We start from the raw sequence: 13,400 nt of genomic DNA on the forward strand, positions 1-13,400 counted from the left end.
CAGCAGATGTTTTTCAAGAGCCCCATCCAGGATTTCTCTAAGATCATTTTTGTATTCGGTCAGAGGATCTGATCTCAGGACCTCATACGTGCTACTATCCCGCAGGATATTATAGCACATACCGCAATAAGTCTGATGGTCCAAGATAACCAGATTCCCACCCTTGTCGGATGCCTTTATTACCAACTGATTATTCTTTTTAAGAGTCTCCAAGGCTTCTCTTTCTCCTATGGTGAGATTACGTTCAATCTGAGGGTCGTAGCTTTTAATTTTTCTTAGGTCCCTCTCAACTAGCTTTAAAAAAATATCGATGTTGGTATTGTCACCAATTGGTGGCATCTTGATACTCCTGTTTTTTAGCTTCGTGAAGGGACCTCTCCCCATCTCAACCCCCTGTTCATTTTCCCTGAGTAATCCTACCAGAGCTTGAAAGCTCTCTAGATCTTCCTCTTGGAGGCCCCGTTGGATACATTCCTCCCTATTGTTATGGAGGAAGAACTTTTTCCATTTTAATTTTCTGCAGAATAGGTTAATGTCTTTAACCCATTCAAAGCCGTTGTAGGTGTTGGTTGGCACAAAGTTAAGGCCCTTTTTCAGGATCCCATATTCATCTCTCGTAAGGGGGTGAGCAGAGAGATTGACAATTTGTCCCCTGTCTAGCTGGGCTTGGTTCTCAGGAAGTATCCTGTTTTCATTCCTTGCTCTAAAAAAGAGGATGATGATGAAGCAGAAGAGGTAGGTCCTAGATTCTCTCTTGCCGTGGGGAAGGGGGTTTTTTGTGATCCACTCCCTCCGCCATTCCTGCCCGAACCTCTCCCCCTCCTTCCACGTCCTCCTCGTGGGTATTGCCATCTATGCTGTCTAAAAGGCTGATTGCTGCTCGTGTAGCTTCCTCTGCCAGGAACCTCTGCCCTCTCAGTATCTGAAGTATCAGCATCCCATGAGGACACCTCAGCCCTGTCTCTCTGAAAATTAAACGCCTGGTTATCTGCAAAGTTTTTGAGGTCTTTTTGAAATTGTATCTGTTTTCTTTCTTTTAATAATGCCTGGTATTTCTCGACAGATGTCTGCAGGAGTCCCTCTCTATGATTAAAATCTGAATCTGATTTCAACTTCAATACCTTTTCTATCAGATCATTCAGATTAGTGGTAGCTTTCTCAAGTAGTTTTTTCTCTTCAGCTAATAGTAGCTGCATGAACCGTATTGATGACTCTATTGATTCCTTCGTCCAGAGATCTAGTAGTTCTGGTGATGCGGTTCTCGGAGAGGGGGTGATGTTTATTCTAAGCCCTCTGGGAATAATCCTATTTTTAATATAGTTTTCAAGGGTTCTAATTTCCCACCATGCTTTGAGAAATGCCTTATAGCCTATATAGACCTCATTGAAGACGTTTTTTAATGTGATGGGCCCTGTACCCTTATCCTGCGTACCATCAACGTTAAAGGCCTGGATAGCGTCCTCTAACCAAAAATCCTGATTAATTGGACCAGACAAGAAACTGGCCATACTCCCTCCCGGACTATAATTTTAATTTTTTAAAGTAGATTTATTGGAGTAAAAATTAGCTTGGAAAACATAAATTACTCAAAAACAAAAAATATATTTTATTAAATATGATTTAAAAACCACAACCCTGTGGCTGTCCCAAAAAAAAACAAAAGAAAAAACACCAAAAGAAAAAACTGTGAAAAACTTGGTGAAAGGGAAAAAGGTATGCCCTATATGCTGTCTGACGTTACGGTCTGCCTATCTGCGGGGGTTGGCACCCTATGGGATGGCGTTGTGGCGCCCCCGCTCCACGACGGCTCGCCCTGGGGTCCCTATAAAGCCCTAAACAATGAGTAGGGCCCCTCTACCCACACAATCGTGTACTAAAGGACCCCTGCGGACTAATACATAGACCAAGCTGACGTCTAGGGAAACCTATATCCCACACCGTGAATATAAAAACAGTTTGAGCACATGCAGACACAGGCTTATGGCAACGTGCGTTTTTAAACAAATGCCGCTTATTGATAACTACTCCCCCAGGTTTGTTGGGGATTTTTCACAGTTTTTTCTTTTGGTGTTTTTTCTTTTGTTTTTTTTTGGGACAGCCACAGGGTTGTGGTTTTTAAATCATATTTAATAAAATATATTTTTTGCTCTTTTGGATTTCCCTGACACTCTGACCAGTTCTGCAAAGATAAGTCCTTGCTTGTCCTTTTGCTGTCCACTTGTTGTGGACTTTATTGTTCAGCACATTCTATGTTTTGCTCATTTGTCCAGCTTATCAGTATGGATCTATTCAGCTAAGCTGGAAGCTCTGGGCTGCAGATTTTGCCCTCCACACCTTTAGTCAGGTGTGGAGATTTTTGCATATCTCTGCGGTGGACTTTTTCTAGTTTTTATTACTGACCGCACAGAGTTCTTTCCTGTACTATCTATCTAGCTAGAAGTGGCCTCCTTTGCTAAATCTTGTTTCATACTACGTATGTCATTTCCCTCTCCACTCACAGTCAATATTTGTGGGGGGCTGTCCTATCCTTTGGGGATTTTCTCTGAGGCAATATAGCTTTCCTATTTCTACCTTTAGGGGTAGCTAGTTCTCCGGCTGTGACGAGGTGTCCAGGGAGTGACAGGAACATCCCACGGCTACTGCTAGTGTTGTGTTAAGATCAGGAACTGCGGTCTGTATAGTTACCACCTGCTCAGAGCTAGTCGCATGTCGCTCCTAAATTACCAGTCCATAACAACAGGAGACAGGTAAGACAATCTAAAACCATTCCCTATTCACTTGAAACAGAACAAATACTCACCATATGTATTTGTATAATCTATATCCTGGCTGCTGCATTCACTCACAGTCACCGCCATTGCATAAACTCTTTACACTCCATCCATATCGGCACCTCTGTCCTTGCCTCTCCTATATGTATAGCACTCATGCTCTGTTCACATTGCTAAACAGCGCATATCCATTTAGTCCCACCATCCAACACAAGAGACGCTCTCACAAATCACTTAACCATCTGCTCACTCTTTCTATCCTCCTTCTCCTAGCTGCTGGAGACATCTCTCCAAACCCCGGCCCCCCATGTTATAGCCAGTCAAACCTCCCAACTGCTACACTCAGAAACCCCTCTAACCTTATTAATATTCCATGCATGCCTTCTGCTTCTTTCAATTGTGCCCTTTGGAATTCTCGCTCTGTGTGTAAAAAACTCTCCTTCATTCATGACTTCTTCCTTTCTAATTCTCTCAATCTCCTGGCTCTTACTGAAACCTGGATCCAGCAGTCAGACACCACCACTGCTGCTGCTCTTTCATATGGTGGACTACACTTTTCTCATACCCCAAGATCAGACAACAGAGCAGGTGGAGGTGTTTGGCTGCTCCTTTCACCCAAATGTACCTTCCAAGTTATCCCCCAAGTACCCTCTCTTGTCTTCCCTTCCTTTGAGGTCCATGCTGTCAGACTCTACATCCCCTTCTGCCTGCGAGTGGCGGTGGTGTATCGTCCTCCTGGCCCCTCTCATCAGTTCCTGGATCACTTTGCCACCTGGCTTCCACACTTTCTCTCCTGTGACACCCCCACCCTTATCATGGGTGATTTTAACATTCCCATTGCTTCTCCCCTCTCCCCATCTGCTTCTGACCTTTTATCTCTAACCTCCTCTTTCGGCCTCTTGCAGCATAGTAACTCTCCAACGCATGAAAATGGAAACTCCCTTGACTTGGTCTTCTCCCGGCTTTGCTCAGTGGATGATTTCACAAACTCCCCTCTCCCGCTCTCTGACCACAACCTTCTTTCATTCTCTATCAAGAACTGCCATCCCGCTCAGGTCACCCCCACTTTCCACACTTATAGAAACATACAGGCCATTAACACCCAGAAACTTATGAAGAACTTGCAGTGCTCATTGGCCCCAATCTTCTCCATCTCATGTCCTGATTCTGCTCTGAAGCATTACAATGAAACCCTGCAAAGTGCCCTGGATGAAATTGCACCTCCTATATATAGAACAACTCGCACAGACGGCGACAACCGTGGCACACGCTGCAAACACGTTTCCTGCAGCGGTGCTCCAGGTGCGCCGAACGTCTGTGGAGAAAATCTAACCTACCCGAAGATTTCATCCATTATAAGTTCATGCTAAAAACATACAACTCTGCCCTTCACCTCTCCAAACAAACCTATTTCAACACCCTCATCACCTCACTGTCAAATAACCCTAAACGTCTCTTTAACACTTTCCAGTCCCTACTCAACCCAAGAGAGCAGACCCCAACCACGGATCTCCGCGCTGACAATCTGGCCAATTACTTCAAAGAAAAAATTGACCACATTCGACAGGAAATCATCTCCCAATCTCTTCATACCATGCACTGTCCTCCCTCCCCCGCTGCATCTAGTTCACTCTCTGACTTTGAACCAGTTACAGAAGAAGAAGTAAGCAGGCTCCTTGCATCTTCTCGCCCGACCACTTGCACCAGTGACCCCATTCCGTCACATCTCCTCCAGTCCCTTTCCCCGGCTGTCACCTCTCACCTAACAAAAATATTCAACCTTTCCCTCACTTCCGGTATTTTTCCCTCCTCATTTAAGCATGCCATCATACATCCATTACTTAAAAAACCCTCCCTCGACCAAAACTGTGCCGCTAATTGTAGACCTGTCTCTAACCTTCCCTTCATCTCCAAACTCCTGGAACGCCTGGTCCACTCCTGTCTTACCCGCTATCTCTCAGATAACTCTCTTCTCGACCCTCTTCAATCTGGCTTCTGCTCTTTACACTCTACTGAAACTGCCCTCACTAAAGTCTCTAATGACCTACTAACAGCTAAATCTAATGGTCACTACTCCATGCTAATTCTCTTGGATCTCTCCGCAGCATTCGACACTGTGGATCATCAGCTCCTCCTCACTATGCTCCGCTCCATCGGCCTCAAGGACACCGTTCTCTCTTGGTTCTCCTCCTATCTCTCTGACCGATCCTTCACTGTATGTTTTGCTGGTTCCTCCTCCTCTCACCTTCCCCTTACTGTTGGGGTTCCTCAAGGATCAGTCCTAGGCCCCCTCCTCTTCTCTTTGTATACTGCCCCTATTGGACAAACAATCAGTATATTTGGTTTCCAGTACCATCTCTATGCTGACGACACCCAATTATACACCTCTTCTCCTGTTATCACGCCAACCTTTTTAGAAAACACCAGTGATTGTCTTACCGCTGTCTCTAACATCATGTCCTCCCTCTATCTGAAACTGAACCTGTCAAAAACTGAACTCCTCGTGTTCTCTCCCTCTACTAACCTACCTTTGCCTGACATTGCCTTCTCCGTGTGCGGTTCCATCATTACTCCAAAGCAACATGCCCGCTGCCTTGGGGTCATACTTGATTCCGAGCTTTCATTCACCCCCCACATCCGATCACTGGCTCGCTCTTCTTATCTGCATCTCAAAAACATTTCTAGAATTCGCCCTTTTCTTACTTTCGACTCTGCAAAAACTCTTACTGTCTCACTTATTCATTCTCTTCTGGACTATTGTAACTCTCTACTAATCGGCCTCCCTCTTACCAAACTCTCCCCGCTCCAATCTGTCCTGAATGCTGCTGCCAGGATCATATTCCTCACCAACCATTACACCGATGCCTCTACCTTGTGCCAGTCATTACACTGGCTACCCTGTTGTGAACTCTGTTTTCAGGCTCCCTCTTGTGGTCACTGGTGGTATGGTGTGACTTTTGCTTTGGGCTCCCCCTGGTGGCTTTGTTTGTTATCCTGCTTGTCTCTGGCTATCAGCTGGTTTGTTATCCTCTGGGAGGTTCCTATATTGCTCTGTTCTACTTCCACTTGTTGCCGGCTGTCGATGTAATCAGTGCTACTCAGATTCCTTCTGACTACCTTGCTCCCAGTCCATCCAGGACAAGCTAAGTTTTGTTTGCTCATTTTTTGATCAGCAGTGTTTATGTTTTCCTGTCCAGCTTGCTAAAATGTGATTCCCTCGCTTGCTGGATGCTCTAGTGGACTGAGTTTCTCCCCACACACCATTAGTTGGTGCGTGGGTTCTTGAAATCTCAGGATGGATATTTTGTAAGGGTTTTTTATTGATCGCATAGACCCCTGCTCTATTTTCTGCTTTCTAGTACTAGTGGGCCTCTTTTGCTGAATCTGATTTCATCCCTACGTATGTGCCTTCTTCTTACTTCACCGTTAATATTTGTTGGGGGCTTCTATATCTTTGGGGATTATTTCTCTGGAGGCAAGCGAGGTCTTTCTTTCTCTTTAGGGGTAGCTAGTTCCTCAGGCTGGCTCGAGACGTCTAGGAATTTTGTAGGCACGTTCACCGGCTACCTCTAGTTGTGTTGGATAGGTTCAGATTTGCGATCAGTCCAGTTACCATCTCCCTAGAGCTTGTCCTTAGTTTATTCACTTGCTGGTCTATTCGTGATCCTCAGCCACTAAGGATCACAACACTACCCATCCACTCCAGAATCCAGTACAAAACTACTACCCTCATCCACAAAGCACTCCATGGTTCAGCACCACCCTACATCTCCTCTCTGGTCTCAGTCTACCACCCTACCCGTGCCCTCCGCTCCACTAATGACCTCAGGTTAGCATCCTCAATAAACAGAACCTCCCACTCCCGTCTCCAAGACTTTACACGTGCTGCGCCGAATCTTTGGAATGCACTACCTAGGTTAATACGATTAATCCCCAATCCCCATAGTTTTAAGCGTGCCCTAAAAACTCATTTGTTCAGACTGGCCTACCGCCTCAATGCATTAACCTAACTATCCCTGTGTGGCCCATTCAAAAAAACAAACAAACAAAAAAAAAAAACACAATCAGGTTCCTCGCATCATGTTCTCATACACTTTATGCAGTTAATAGCCTCTGTGTCTGTACTGCTACATACTTAGGCAGTTAACTGGTTCATGCAGCTTTACATGAACACCCGAGCCTTACACTATGGCTGGTCCAAATAACTAAAGCAATTGTTACCATCCACCTCTCGTGTCTCCCCTTTTCCTCATAGTTTGTAAGCTTGCGAGCAGGGCCCTCATTCCTCCTGGTATCTGTTTTGAACTGTGATTTCTGTTATGCTGTAATGTCTATTGTCTGTACAAGTCCCCTCTATAAGTTGTAAAGCGCTGCGGAATATGTTGGCGCTATATAAATAAAAATTATTATTATTATATTATTATTGTCCCCGTTCCAATGCTGCGCTCCATCTTTCGCGTCCTCTGCTGTGACGTTCAGGTCAGAGGGTGCGATGATGTGTTTAGTGCGTGCCCCCTGCCTAAACAGTCACAGTGGAACGGGGAAAGGTGAATATTGCAAATGCCGGTGTCCCCGCCTACTCAGGCCCCCGGCACTAGGCGACCAGAGGTGAGTATGTCATTTTTTTTTTTAATCGCAGCAGCATCAGCATACGAGGCATATTATTCTATGGAGCATCTTATGGGGCCATCAACCTTTATGGAGCATCATATGGGGCATATTATGCTATGGAACATTTTATGGGGCCATCATTAACCTTTGTCCAGCATTATATGGGGCATATTTTTGAATGGAGCATCTTATGGGGCCATCATGAACTGTATGGAGCATTATATGGGGCTTCTGATTCAATATGGATATTCAAAAACACTTAACCTACTGGTGTCTCAATCAATTTTACTTTTCTTGGTATCTATTTTTATTTTTGAAATTTATCAGTAGCTGCTGCATTTTCCACCCTAGGCTTAAACGCGAGTCATTAAATTTTCCCATTTTTTTGTGGCAAAATTAGGGGTCTCGGCTTATACTCGGGTCGGCTTATACTCGAGTATATACGGTACCTATCCGGTATTGCCGCGGGGTCTTTTCGGGCCGGAGGCCGGGACATGAATCCTCTGTCGGAAATGGCGCATGCGTATAGCGCACTTCAGGCGCCATTTTGTAAGTTACGCATCCGGGGATTGTGGCCCCGGAGAGTGGTGGTGCTGGAATCGGTGCCTGCGCAGTCCGCGCTTTCAGGCACCATGTTTATACTGAATCTATATATAAAATACGTCAGCAGAGTAATCCAGCCACTTTCTACTGAATATATATAGAAAATACGTCAGCGCAGCAAGCCAGTGACCTTTTACTGCACATGACAGAATGGGGGCGCAGGATGGGAGCAGCACATGACAGGATGGGGGCGCAGGATGAGAGCAGCACATGACAGGATGGGGTCGCAGGATGAGAGCGGCACATGACAGAATGGGGGCACAGGATGGGAGCAGCACATGACAATGGGGGTGCAGGATGGGTGCAGCACATGACAGAATGGGGCACAGGATGGGCGCAGCACATTACAGAATGGGGGCACAGGATGAGAGGAGCACATGACAGTATGGGGCCCAGGATGAGAGAAGCGCATGACAGGATGGGGGCGCAGGATGAGAGCGGCACATGACAGAATGGGGGCACAGGATGGGAGCAGCACATGACAGAATGGGGGTGCAGGATGGGTGCAGCACATGACAGGATGGGGGGCAGGATGGGTGCAGCACATTACAGAATGGGGGCACAGGATGAGAGCAGCACATGACAGGATGGGGCCCAGGATGAGAGCAGCACATGACAGAATGGGGGTGCAGGATGGGAGCACCACATCACAAAATGGGGAAGCAGGATGGGTGCAGCACATGACAGAATGGGGGCGCAGGATAAGAGCAGCACATGACAGGATGGGAGCAGCACGTGACAGGATGGGGGCGCAGGATGGGTGCAGCACGTGACAGAATGGGGGTGCAGGATGGGTGCAGCACATGACAGAATGGGGGCGCAGGTTGGGTGCAGCACATGACAGAATGGGGGTGCAGGATGGGTGCAGCACATGACAGGATGGGGCGCAGGATGAGAGCAGCACATGACAGAATGGGGGCGCAGGATGGGAGCAGCACATGACAGAATGGGGGCGCAGGATGGGTGCAGCACATGACAGAATGAGGGCGCAGGATAAGAGCAGCACATGATAGGATGGGGGCGCAGGATGGGTGCAGCACATGACAGAATGGGGGTAAAGGATGGGTGCAGCACATGACAGAATGGGGGTGCAGGATGGGTGCAGCACATGACAGAATGGGTGCACAGGATGGGAGCAGCACATGACAGGATGGGGGCGCAGGATGAGTGCAGCACATGACAGAATGGGGGTGCAGGATGGGTGCAGCACATGACAGGATGGGGCGCAGGATGAGAGCAGCACATGACAGAACGGGGGAGCAGGATAAGAGCAGCACATGATAGGATGGGGGCGCAGGATGGGTGCAGCACATTACAGAATGGGGGTACAGGATGGGTGTGGCACATGACAGAATGGGGGTGCAGGATGGGTGCAGCACATGACAGAATGGGGGCGCAGGATAAGAGCAGCACATAAAAGGATGGGAGCAGCACATGACAGAACGGGGGAGCAGGATAAGAGCAGCACATGATAGGATGGGGGCGCAGGATGGGTGCAGCACATGACAGAATGGGGGTACAGGATGGGTGTAGCACATGACAGAATGGGGGTGCAGGATGGGTGCAGCACATGACAGAATGGGGGCGCAGGATAAGAGCAGCACATGACAGGATGGGAGCAGCACATGACAGGATGAGGGCGCAGGATGGGTGCAGCACATGACAGAATGGGGGTGCAGGATGGGTGCAGCACATGACAGAATGGGTGCACAGGATGGGAGCAGCACATGAAAGGATGGGAGGCAGGATGGGTGCAGCACATTACAGAATGGGGGTGCAGGATGAGAGCAGCACATGACAGGATGGGGGCGCAGCATGGGAGCACATGACAGGATGGGGGCGCAGGATGGAAGCAGCACATGACAGAATGGGGGCGCAGGATAAGAGCAGCACATGACAGGATGGGAGCAGCACATGACAGGATGAGGGCGCAGGATGGGTGCAGCACAAGACAGAATGGGGGTGCAGGATGGGTGCAGCACATGACAGGATGGGGGCGCAGGATGAGAGCAGCACATGACAGGATGGGGGCGCAGGATGAGAGCAGCACATGACAGAATGGGGGCGCAGGATGAGAGCAGCACATGACAGGTGTCAGGACTCTGAACATTTTTTACCTTTTGTGCATTACTGCCCTTTTCCAAGATGGCGTCTTTGGTGTCATGTGCACTGTGTCTTCCTGCTATAAAACTCCACCCCAGCCTTCAGTCTGTGCTAGAGTATTCTGCCTTGCCTCCAGCTCCTGGCCTCTGATTACTCCCTGGCTATATACCTGCTCCTGTGAACCTGTGTGGTGATCCTGCTACTCAGCTCTGAGTTCTTGCTGCATCACAAGTTTCCAGTAATCCTCCATCTGCTGTTCGTGTTTTCTTCCATCTGTATTTGCTGGACATGTAAGCTGTTTCTGCTTTGCAATAACCTGAGACTATTAACCAGGCCTCCCTGGTTGAGCTAAGATATGATTTGAACTGGCTTATAAGCATATCTATCTGTGTCTGGACTAAGCAAGGATTTATTCGTGTCAAGTATCCTCAAGAATAACTGTGCTTCATAGACTTTCTGCTTGATTGCATTTTCCTCTGAAGTTTCCTATAGACTGCTAAGCAGCGTTCATTATTTGCACCAAGTGTTGTGGACTTGAGTTTCTCTCTGCACCTGTTTGAATCACCGTGTGATAACAAAAATATTTAGAATTGAGAGTCCTCAGTGGTTGATACATTTTAATGGCTAACTGAAAAGATGGTAACAAATTGCAGCTTTCGAGACTACATACGTTTCTTCATCAGGCAAAGACTAAAACAAAATCTGAAGAATCACATATTTATGCACAACATAGTATAGAAAAAAAAAAAAAAGGGGAAAAAAACCATGGATAAGCCAGGTGACATGAAGCAGAATTACCATGGGTGATAAACAGTTACGTCCATAAATATTGGGCCAATTCTTAGATAAGGATAGTTTTATTGTCCTGTGATTAGGGTCTCTGTTGTGATGACCCCACATGGTCTGATGGGCAAGTTCCTTAGTTAATGTAAAAAGACATAAATCCGTGTGACACATTCATTCCTGCAGTTAGAGTGTCAAAGGTCGTCATCAGTTTATATTCCCAAACTCTTCTGTCTTTCTGCGACTTGAAGTTACCTTTTAGCACAAGTAATTTCATGTCCATAATGTTATGATTTGGGAGACAGAAATGAATTGCCACAGGTAGATCCATTCTTTTTTCTCTTATTGTATGGCGATGAGAGTTAATTCTTGTTCTCAGTTTTTGCCCTGTCTCCCCCACATACAGACCCCCAGTTGGACCTTTAGTACAAATAATTAGGTACACCACATTAGAAGTGATGCAGCTGAAAGTACCTGGGATCTTGTAGTCCTGATGTGAGTTGGGGATCTTTATCTTGTCCGTGGTCATTATAAGTGGACAGGTTTTACATTTTTTCTGATTGCAGGGAAAGGTTCCTGCAGCTGTTGGAGAGGACAGGGAGCTCTTGACAATGATGCTTCTTAGATTTGGGGGCTGCCTAAAACACAGTAGTGGGGGGTCTGGAAAAATTGCTTGTACTCGGGCATCCTTTTATAGTAAAGGTTGTAATTTCCGTGCAGCTCCCCCTTAGCGCCTCCAGATTTGGATTGTAGGTAACTACTAGAGGTACCCGGTTATTTTCTTCTTTAGTTTTGTAATGTAGCAGGTGATTCCTTGATATTCTGGTGGCTCTTGTTATCTGGTTTTCAATTGTTCTTGGATGGTAGCCGATTCAGAAAGGTCTGAGGCGACCAAGGTGTTCATCCCTATCCATGGGGTTGGAACATATACGATTGTATCTGTTGGCTTGGCTGTAGACAATGGAGTTTTTTATGTGTTTTGGATGGAAACTGTCCCATTTAAGGTATGTTGGACGGTCGATTGGCTTCTGATACAGGGATGTCTCTATTTTATTGTTCTGCAGCTTAATGATGGTGTCCAAAAAGTTAATTTCAGTGCAGGAGTAGTTGAGTGTCAAGTTGATGGTGGGATGAAATTGATTAAACTGTTCATGGAACGTCTTTAGCTGTGGCTCAGGCTCCGTCCAGATGATTAAAATGTCATCAATGTAGCGGTAGTAGGCCAGAGGCCTGGTGGGACATGAGGACAAGGAGTCACTTTCAAGCTTGGCCATGAAAAGATTTGCATACTGTGGGGCCATTTTACTTCCCATTGCTGTGCCAGTCTCCTGTAGATAGATCTTGTTGTCAAATTCAAAGTAATTGTGGGTGAGGATGAATTTTATAAGTTTCACCACAGAATCCGCATCAGTCCCTGTGTTTTCCAGGAAGAATTTGCAGGCATTTAATCCATCCTGGTGTGGGATATTGGAGTACAAAGATTCCACATCCATGGTGGCCAGGATGGTTCCTTCTCGTAGAGGACCTGTTGCTGATAGTTTATTCAATACAAGTTTTCCCTTACAAGTTTCCCACCTACAAAGAATGGAGAGGTCTGTAATTTTTATCGTAGGTACACTTCAAGTGCCAGAGACTGAATCTAAAAATAAAAAAATAGGAAATCACATTGTATGATTTAAATACTTAAATTGCATTTTATTGTATGAAATAAGTATTTGATCACCGACCAACCAGCAAGAAAGCAAGAATTCTGTCTCTCACAGACCTGTGCAATGAGTGCAATGAGAGAAACTTGCGCGAGTCTCTCACATCAATACCCGGCACTGCCGCCGGCACTTGGGACCGGAGTGTGCGGCTACACAGAAATACATGCAGTAGCACGCTCCGGTCCACTCGCAAGTGTGACCCCGGGCCTAAGAAGCCTCCTACTCTCCTCTCAATACTTCTATTAATTGCACCTGATTGAACTTGTTACCTGTTTAAAAGACACCTGTCCACACACAATCACATTTCAAGCTCTCCACCATGGCCAAGACCAAAGAGCTGTCTAAGAACACCAGGGACACAATTGTAGACCTGCACAAGGCTGGGATGGGCTACCGGACAATAGGCAAGTAGCTTGGTGGAAAGGCAACAACTATTGGCACATTTATTAGAAAATGGATGAAACACAAGATGACTGTCAATCTTCCTCAGTCTGGGGCTCCATGCAAGATCTCACCTTGTGGGGTAAGAGGATTCTGAGAAAGGTCAGAAATCAGCCCAGAACTACATGGGAGGACCTGGCCAATGAGTTGAAGAGAGACTCAAATATTAAGTTCTGTTTCTCTACTGTATCAAATGCTTAATCCATTTAATAAAATGCTAATTATGTTAATATCATACAAAATGATTTGTTTTTTTTTATTTTTGGATTCTTCTGTCTCTCACAGGTGAAGTGTACCTACGATAAAAATTACAGACCTCTCCATTCTTTGTACGTGGGAAAACTTGCAAAGCAGCAGTGTATCAAATACACTTTTCCCCACT

The sequence above is a fragment of the Ranitomeya variabilis genome, chromosome 1 (genome assembly GCF_051348905.1).
Source record: "Ranitomeya variabilis isolate aRanVar5 chromosome 1, aRanVar5.hap1, whole genome shotgun sequence".
Classification (NCBI taxonomy): Eukaryota; Metazoa; Chordata; class Amphibia; order Anura; family Dendrobatidae; genus Ranitomeya; species Ranitomeya variabilis.